A 10,342-nucleotide genomic window follows, 5' to 3' on the forward strand; every position below is an offset into this window, starting at 1 on the left:
ACCTGCGGCCTTCGGATGCACATTAGTCCTGCTACCGGCAGCGAGGCAGGGCTGTGTAGCGGATTAGCCCTGCTACCGGCAGCCAGGCTGGGCTGTGCAGCGGATTAGCCCTGCTACCGGCAGCCAGGCTGGGCTGTGCAGCGGATTAGCCCTGCTACCGGCAGCCAGGCTGGGCTGTGTAGCGGATTAGCCCTGCTACCGGCAGCCAGGCTGGGCTGTGTAGTGGATTAGCCCTGCTACCGGCAGCGAGGCCAGGCTGGGCTGTGCAGCGGATTAGCCCTGCTACCGGCAGCCAGGCTGGGCTGTGCAGCGGATTAGCCCTGCTACCGGCAGCCAGGCTGGGCTGTGCAGCGGATTAGCCCTGCTACCGGCAGCCAGGCTGGGCTGTGTAGCGGATTAGCCCTGCTACCGGCAGCCAGGCTCGGCTGTGCAGAGGATTAGCCCTGCTACCGGCAGCGAGGCCAGGCTGGGCTGTGTAGCGGATTAGCCCTGCTACCGGCAGCCAGGCTGGGCTGTGTAGCGGATTAGCCCTGCTACCGGCAGCCAGGCTGGGCTGTGCAGCGAATTAGCCCTGCTACCGGCAGCCAGGCTGGGCTCGGCTGTGTAGCGGATTAGCCCTGCTACCGGCAGCCAGGCTGGGCTGTGTAGCGGATTAGCCCTGCTACCGGCAGCGAGGCTCGGCTGTGTAGCGGATTAGCCCTGCTACCGGCAGCCAGGCTGGGCTGTGTAGCGGATTAGCCCTGCTACCGGCAGCCAGGCTGGGCTGTGTAGCGGATTAGCCCTGCTACCGGCAGCCAGGCTGGGCTGTGTAGCGGATTAGCCCTGCTACCGGCAGCCAGGCTGGGCTGTGTAGCGGATTAGCCCTGCTACCGGCAGCCAGGCTCGGCTGTGCAGAACACATTTACCTCTGGGCAGGCCAGAACGAACCAGACCCAGAGGAGACCAATCAGAATCCACCCTTCTGCCAGTGGCGATTCAGCACTAATAACTATACACTCTCTGTGTGGATTAATCCCAAACTTTGCGGGAAGACCATTCCAGTTTTACTACATGCGTATGTGTAGAGTTCACTGGGATATTTACATTCTACTTCAAACACTTTGCTCTGGGCCAGAGAGTGCTCTTCACTTATAAAATTTTCATAGAGAAGAGGAGAGTGCTCTTTACACATATAAAGGATGTACAGAGAAGAGGAGAGAGACTACAGCACATTTTTGAATGGTAGCTTCCCTTTCCTGTAGGCTTATAGCCATAATCAGCAGGTGCGATCTTAAATTAGTTTGAGGCAAGTCCAGCAGAACTTCCTAATCACTGGATGAAGTGACAGGTAATTAAGCTTTCTGCTCTCTTCACAGAGCAGATTTCACCTCTTTTTTTTTCAGTCTCTCTGACTTCTTTACTTTTCCCCTGTATTATTTCTCTTATTTTGCGTTTTGTATTTCTGCCCCGCCACCCTTCCCCCCCCGCCCCACCCCCACCCGACACACACAAGGCTAGTTTACTCATTACTAAGTCAGTGGGTATTTCTCCATGACCCGTTATATCATTAGTTGATAAGGAACCAATCCTTGCTCAGATACGAATGCGTAGCCCTGAGTTGCTAGAGAACAGCAGAGATGCAAATGGCCTTGGACTTCCTCCTCTGCACAACGATCAATAAGCTATCTAAAATATAGCAGATGTTTTTCTGTTCTTAATCAGAGCCTAGTGCTTTTCTCTTCTTCAGTTCTCCATGACCTTTTCATTCTGTTGGGCATACAGCACCAAAATATTCCCACTTTCTACCAGTGAAGGAAGTTTAAGGAAGACCGACTAAGAAGTTTAAAATCGGCAGAAAACTGGCCCTGAAGCTCCGCCATGCTTTGGATCAGATGGTCTGCGTGAGAAATGAAAGATCCGCAGTCAGAGATCTACTGGAGGTGACCGCGTCTCGGGGACACAAAGCAGGGGACAGCCCGAAAGCACCCATTAAACCTTCCCTGGAAGCAGGGAAAACCCATGCATGGGTTCACAAGGCACCTAAATCACAAAGATGATTGCAATTGCAGCTCATAATTACCATGGGTTTTTGAAAGACAACCTGGAACGTGGTGGTGACCTGGCTCAGTCTGTTTAACAGTAGACCTGCCAATGTAAACCTGAATAAACCCCACACTGCGGCGTCTGGCATTAGTACACGACGAAAACGCCCAGACAATGGGGCGCCGGACAAAGGATCCTACACTATTCTTCTTAACCGGCACGCTAAAATTGCTTTACGACAAAGATGATATCGAACCTGGCCTGGCCCCTATAATTTGGTCTTTTTTTTGCTACAGTTTAAGGAGACTATTTCATTCTACAGAGAGACATATTCAGACATCTCCAATAACCATGGAAAAATTCATTCAAAATGGAATTGGATAGTAAGTTCCAATAAATATTGAAGAGGTCCATAGTCTGATCTCATCAGTGGCTCAATGGTTGCATTTTTTTTTGTCATTGTTACAACTGCATCATTATTTGTGCTCCAAATTACAATCAATCTCTGGTAAAATTACAGCCAATTTACCAAGTAATGCTATTGAATCAGCGCTCGTTCAATTTCTAAAGTAGGCGTCAGTGAAACCAGCTTCACACTTCACCTGTATTCAGAGGTAGCTTGACGCCAAGACCCATTTTTTGGTTAATAATAATTTGGGTATTCAGACAGATTATTATATTTGTGACCTGTGTTTGCCGTAATAATGTGCTGGTGGTTGCACTTTTGCATTGATGCTTTGTTGAATCGTTCATTAATATGAGGCGAATAGCATCTCCAGCTGTCGCACAAAAAGCAGCACAAACTCTGCGCTGAATTTTTTCTCAGCGGATCCGCCCTTTTGTGTGATTATTATTCAACATTTCATTAGAATATTAACGCCGTCACAGTGACACTTTAGAGGAGAGCATGACATTTGAAAATGGGAAAGAGGCCTGGACCAACAAAAAAAAACCACCAGCGAAAGAGAGTGTAGGAATAAAAGCTGAAAAAGTGGGGAGAAATAAAGTGATTTCTGTCCCCAGAGGAAGTAAACCTCAGGAGGGACCCAACTATAGACCGGAGCCCATCCTCTCCTGGCTGCCCCGTGGTCAAGGAGTTAAAGACAGACTGAGCTGTAATTTGAAGATAATGTGGAAGGGGAGAAGATAATCGCTGTGGTTGGGCAGGTTCTGTCCTGGGGTTATTACACTACCGGAACAGACAGTCTGTATATTAACACACAGGCCAGGAGGGCAAGCCGGTGGACCTGGACCTTAGTGACACACACTAAAGCATGGCCCAAGTCCAGCCAAGAGGTTTTCTTGACTAACAAATACTAGCAGTAGATATGTTCCCAAGGTGAAAAAGGCCACTCTTCTGATATTGTTAATGTCTATCCCTAGGTCCACTTTGTGTGTGTGTGTATATGTCTCTCTTACCATTGACATTACCTGTCTCTCTCTCTCTGTAACATTGCCTGTCACTCTACAAAGTTATACATGGAGTCTATACCTGCCTCTCTCTCTCTCTCTGTAACATAACCTGTCTCTCTCCACAGTTATACATGAAGTCTATACCTCTCTCTCTCTCTCTCTCTCTCTCTCTCTCTCTCTGTAACATAACCTGTCTCTCTCCAAAGTTATACATGAAGTCTATACCTCTCTCTCTCTCTCTCTCTGTAACATAACCTGTCTCTCTCCAAAGTTATACATGAAGTCTATACCTGTATCTCTGCAGGGAAGCAGCACAGGTTGAAATGAACTCCAGCTCAGTGGAGCTGTTTCTCAGGGATTGGACCTCTAGTTGTGATGATGCAATTAAAATCAACTCCATGCTCAAGCCTTCGAGGCCTGATTCATGGTCTTTTATGAACATCTTCCTGTCGAGCGCTCTGCAGATAAAAACAAAGAGTTTCCCTAATGAACCGAAAACATAAGAGCCCTTGTAACATCAGAAACAGAAATATTTACTGTGAGGAACCGGCGCTGATGCTAATTCTGGATTAATTGTGCTAATGGAGGACAACTGGTGGTAAAGCTAATGCTGCACTAATGGGCCTCATGCTTTTTGGGAATAATGGCTCTAATGATGATCCTGTTGTGGAACTAATGCTAAATCTGGAGAAATAAAAGAGTGCTGGAGTAATGGAGCTTATGAAATGATCAGCGATTTACCCTGCTGTGGCATGATTCATTAGATAGATCAGTTTCTTCAGCAAATTAACCTGGTTGAAGCTGTCTCAGTAACATTTCTGTTGCATACATTTCTCTCAATAATATCCCAGCATGCACCAGTACCAGCTCCTGGGCAGAGGGAGGCCCAAGACATGGCTGGTGACAGAAGCTACTGATTCTCTAATGCATAGACTGTGCTACATTGGACCCCTATGGTGCATGCATGTGCTGCATTGGTCCCCTCTGGTGCATGCATGTGCTACATTGGACCCCTATGGTGCATGCATGTGCTGCAGTGGACCCCTCTGGTGCATGCATGTGCTGCATTGGACCCCTCTGGTGCATGCATGTGCTGCATTGGTCCCCTCTGGTGCATGCATGTGCTGCAGAATAAGAAATGAGATAGTATTACATTATATTACATTACAGGCATTTAGCAGATGCTCTTATCTAGAGCGACGTACAACAAGTGCATCAGTTCAAAGTAAGAGCTACAGTGCAGAAATGACTGGCCCCAAACTTAGTTGAAGGCAGTCGCAAAGAGAAACGTTATTACTCCTAATCTAAAGGAGCCCAGTGTTGGAGCTGAAATCTCCCAGTAGTTTGTTTGGCGCTGTCTGGATTAGTTCATTAGCAGCTGATAAAAGCAGCCATGGATTCATGAAGCGCTGCTCAGTCTAATTATTCCAGTGTGATAAGCATGCCCTTCAGAATTAATTTCACATGCAGCCATGAGTCACTGCTATTTTATCCAGCCCAGCCCAGTCATGCCCAGCCCAGCCCAGCCCAGTGCAGTGCAGTGCAGTCCACTTCAGCCCAGCACAGCACAGCACAGTCTAATCCAGTCAAGCCCAGCCCACTACAGCACAGTACAGAAAATCGCATTGGTGCACAAAAGCCTGTGATTGATTGCTATAGCAACCACTCTCTCCACGGCCTGGGGAGTCATTTAAGGGCTGGTTTGAATGCCCACCCTGAGTGGAGCTTAATGGTGGGGGTGACTGCTTTCACAGAGCCAGAAGGCTTCTGCTTTCTCTCTCTAAGGGTCCCTCAAGGTCTCAGGCTAATATCAACGTTCAAAACAACAAAAAAAAAACAACAAACTGAAGCAGAGCAACCAAACAGTCCTGTTCACTGGTAATACGGCAGTAATCCTGTATTGTCAGTTTGGTTTGTTGTGCTCCAGCAAATGAAAGCCACTGCCCTTCTGCAAGAACATCATTTTTAAAAAGCAGTGATGAGCTCCTGGGTGACTCATTCATTTAAGACACCGTGCTGTGCTGTGTGGATGAGCCCCACGGTGTCAGGTCGAATCCAGACTGTGCCGGTAGCTCCACAGGACAACGTGCAGCTGGCGACTGCATGGGCCAAGGTACGGGAGGGTTCAGCCATTCAGAGGTACACGTTTCATCGCTGTCTGGCGGCCCCTGCTGGTCGGCCGGGGCACTGCTGGACTACGTGCATATGACAGGTCTTCCTCCGATTCAGCTTTATGTGAGCTTGGCTGTGGGTTGCAGTGTGAAAAGCAGCAGCTGGTGAAAAACAGCAGCTGATGTCACCGCGTGTTTTAGAGGAGAAGTATGGATGTCTACACTCTCCCAAATCAGTGGTGGAAGAACACTGCTATGAATAGTGAATTGGATATTCCAAATTAGGGAAGGAATTGGAGATATATATAATTTATATATATATATATATATATATATATATATATATATATATATAAAAACAGAGATGGCTCAAGGGCATGCCTTTTCATTCTAAATGATCAGAAGTTTATCTTTGTCTAGGAGGTTTATCAGAAGCTTATCTTGGTCTAAGAAGTTTAACCTTGTTTCATTCCTTTTTCCACGACCTGATTGTGTCAGTCTTCACAGAGAGCTTTGTGGATAGTCTTTTAATTATTTCATTGCTCAAGTGTCAAATTTACATGTTGCGTTGGTACACAGGGCAAGATGGGAACCAAGGTGAGTTGCAGGCTGAAGAAAGGAGCAGAGAATCAGCTCTCTGTTAAACGACTCCGACACCCTTGAGCCCAGCCTGTTTCAGGTGAGAATCACCTGAGGTCTCACCTCTCTCTGTCCTCTCACTCCTCAAAGCGATCCCATTATTATTATCATTATCACGGAAAGTCAAAAGAAATTCTGTCTCTCTTCTCCCACGTCACGGGCGACGGCTAAATGCTTTTCAGGTGCGTCTCTTTAGACAGGAACATTTTGATTAACGCGAGGAGGACATTGTAAAAATGGCTGAGGTCAAGGAGCTCCATGTTCCGAAGCTCATCACAGCCTGTCCTGTAACGGTAAATAGGACTGTGTGCTGCGCATACAGAAGCGGATTGCAGCTCGTCTGCAGCCGCGCTTGCGACACTTTAACTGCAGTATAGGGCACCAGGCTGCTCTCGTGCCCTTGCAGAACCACAAGGGTAATTGTTGTTGCACGTGATCCATCGGTTAAAGCAGCTGATTACACAATAAAATATTCTGCACTAAATCAACTCTGAGAGAGGATGCTTTTTAACTGGTAGATTGCACATGATTCCAACTGCCTGCTGTATTAACGCTGAGCTCCCTGGTTTGTTGGGTCTGAATAGGTTAAAAAAAAACAAAAGGTGATGCATAAACAGCACATGCCAGCCCTCCAGCAGCGTACATTTACCTCATAGGGGGAGGAGCCTAATCACCTTCCACCTTCAGCTGAAGGACAGGGGACCAGCTTGAGGGTGCCTTTGAATCTGAATGTTTGTAGGGACGCTTCACTGATGATCTGACAGGTAGTGTTTTAGATCTTTCCACCCAGGGACAAGCTTTTCAGCTCACCATTTCGGTATTTAGAAAACTCTTTTATCCAAGGTGACTTGCTGAGTATTATAACTAGGCAGGGTACCGTAAAAATCAATTTTGAATACTAATGCAGAGCTCTGAACGTGTTAATAACTGAAATAAATGAAAGAGTGATGTTTAATGTGCCAATCAGTACAAAATCAATACAGTAAGACACCACTTCTCACCCTTCATTGTCCCCCCTGAGTTGTGCCTATGATGTGTCTAAAACTTCCCAGGCATAACAAGTCTTAGGCTTCTGAAAGCCTTAGTCAATGCGAACAAAGGTAAGACCAAAAATAAATAAATAAATAAATAAACAAATGTATTTAAATGGTGCATTTCACAAACAATTGTCACAATGTGCTTCATAGACTACTCTGGCCTAAACCCCTACAGGAGCAAGCCTAAAGCAACAGAGGCAAGGGAAAACTCCCTGTGGCAGATGGGAAGAAACTTCGGAAGGAACCAGGCTCAAGGTGGAAACCCATCCTCCTCTGGTCGGCTCAGGGTTTTGCTTAGTGACCGACATGGTCAGTCAGCCGATGTTCACGTTGGTCAAAAAATGATCTGTTTTTATATGCATTGTTATCTCTGCAGTAAATCCTGCTGCTCACAGACCTGATGGTCCCCACAGCTCCACAGAAGCTGCAGGATCATCCGTGCTTGTGCCAGAGAAAATCACCCACACCTGGTGAGTGGAACACCTGCTTGCTTTCAACTTTCACGGCAGAGAATGAAAAATGAATGTGTGTTTCTTCCCCCAGGCACTTTCTCTATCCTGTGTTCAGACTAATGGCAGTGTAACTAACGCACCTTGTTAAATGCATTAGTTAAAAATGAGCAGGAGCGTTCTGTACCCTGTGCTCCGTAGTAGACTCCTCTCAAGCACATTAGAATTGTCCAGTTACTGCACGTACCTACCAGTGTTCAGGTCAACCACATACGCCCCCCAGAGCTTTGCACTTCCTGCCTGCCTCTCAAGCTGAGTGAAAATGTTCAATAAGAGGAGCGAAAAAGAAAGAAAAAAACCATGGCAACGAGTGGTCTCTTACAGCACAATAAATGCAGATCATGTTATCAGTCAAATGAAGCTGCATGGTGGTGATTCTGATTGGCTGCCATTTGACCACCATGCTAAATAGGTGATCAATAGTGATCGATTATAAATGCAAATGATTCAAAATGGTAAATTCTGACACAACATCTCAATGTTACAAACATCGGGTTTTCAGAACAATGCCTTAATATCTTAGAAGTTCCTCTAATCTTGGTTCCTCAGGAATTCCGATTTAACCACAGCAAAAAGTGCGTCTTAATTCAAGCAGCCCAGCAAAGCCTTGATTAATCTCATCATAAAACTCTGTATGGGAATTCAAGTCAGTCGCAGAAGGTTGAGAGACATTCTGATATTCTGTGTCGTTTTGAGTACTGGAAACTGTAATACAGACAAACCATCTTTCATGGGAGGCCCCAGTGTTGACCAATCAGAAATGTGATGTATGGCCGTCATTGTTTGTAGAAGTTTCTAACATGCTAATCCAGGGCAAGGTGAAAACATGTGAAAGAAAGAAAAACAGATTTTTGGCAAAACTGCCTGTCTATCACCAGCACGGTCCACCACCGAGTACATGGAGCCATTTTCTTTTTGAGAACTGTAAGTATGTGCAAACTTTTATACAGCTGTACAGAACTTGAAAACTGGACCCTGAAGTTTGATGTGTTTTGGTGCCATAATATCATTTAAAGGTTCCTCATTTCATTGCAGACGCTGCCTTGCCACAAAACACACTGATTGGTTTGCCTTTCACTGCCATAAAAAAGAAAAGAAATCACCAAACTGGCACTTAACATGGAATTTGCTGCCACTTTTCTCCATCCGCCTGCAGTTGCCATGGCTGTCAGAGAGGAGAGTTAGGACCCCAACGGATGTAATATTACTGCTCAAGCGTTTCCATGCCAACAACCCCCCCCCCCAAAAAAAACAAAAAACAATGTGATTCATTACAACGCAGCTGACCTTTCACACAACTGAATGGATTGATTATTTAATCTACATATGAACGCATTAGTCAACAAATGAGTGATTGTTTAAAAAACTTCTCAATAGATTTTTGCTGTAAATACATGTGTTTTTAGGATTGTATTTTAGGCCTGCAGGTGGACCAGATTAATCTGTGTGATGTGTGAGCCAGAGGCACTGCTGACTCACCCATGAGCTAATGCTATTATTAAATTCTCTCTATGAAGTGGGGACCAAATTCATTCATGCCAGAACGCTGGCAAGCAGATTATCGATTTGAACTCCAAGCCTGATCGAAAGCTCTCCTGTACAGAAAGAACATTCGCAGTTAAGGGCATAACAGAAGAACAATGTGTGCTTGGAACATGCGCTGTATGCATTCGTAATGGATTATTATAAATATTCCACTTGTCTTTGTATTTGCCGTTTGTGTATGTTTCTCTCGCCCTATGCTGCACGCTGCTGGTTGGACGTTCACTGACTAAGGGCGGAAGTAGCGTTGTGTTCGTCCCAGTCGCATGTTGCAAAGAGATGAACAGACAGGCTGTTGATAAGATGTTTCTTGTTACAGAATAAAACATGAAAATGATGATGGATGCTAAGTAATTTATAAAACACAACGCAGAAGAGAAATGTTACACATTTAAGGGAATAATTCATCAGAATAATAATTTGTTTGATTCTGAATGGTGCTGGTGTCCGATCACACTAGAAATGAGCTCCAGTGTGTATAAGTGGAAAGATGAAATAGAGTCATTAACTGAGTCATTTGGCTAAATTATAGGCCTTATGATAGGACTGGACATAACTGCCTGTGGAGCCCAACATAATTAAATTGTCCTCAGGCACAAGTGAACCATTTTTTTGGAGAGAAGGGAACAGCAGTACATAGATATGACTCTACTAAATTAATATATTTTCAATCTCCTGGTCAAAAATAACCTTCCAAATGGCAACTCTTTAAAGATTTGCGTCATGTGTTTCCTTTGGTAATAGACTATCAGAACAAGATTTTCATTAAGGTCAAAGCAGGGGGTTCTTCTTTTGTATTTATTATTTAACATTATTCAAACAGGGAGAAAGCAGAAAAGGACACAGACAGAGAAGAGAGGACAGCTCAGATGGTGGCATTGCGGGGATCAAACTCGCAGCCGCGTGAGGGGACTTCAGTAAGGGGCTGCACCACGTGCCTCACCTGAAACAGGAGGCTTGTGAGTGGATCCAGTTTATTTGCTCTGAAAATGGTTCCCTTTTCATAGCAGTGCTGGCTACTAAACACAAAATGGCTCATAGATAGACACATGGTTATATTTATGACCCT

This window comes from Anguilla rostrata, chromosome 14 (genome assembly GCF_018555375.3).
Source record: "Anguilla rostrata isolate EN2019 chromosome 14, ASM1855537v3, whole genome shotgun sequence".
Lineage (NCBI taxonomy): Eukaryota > Metazoa > Chordata > Actinopteri > Anguilliformes > Anguillidae > Anguilla > Anguilla rostrata.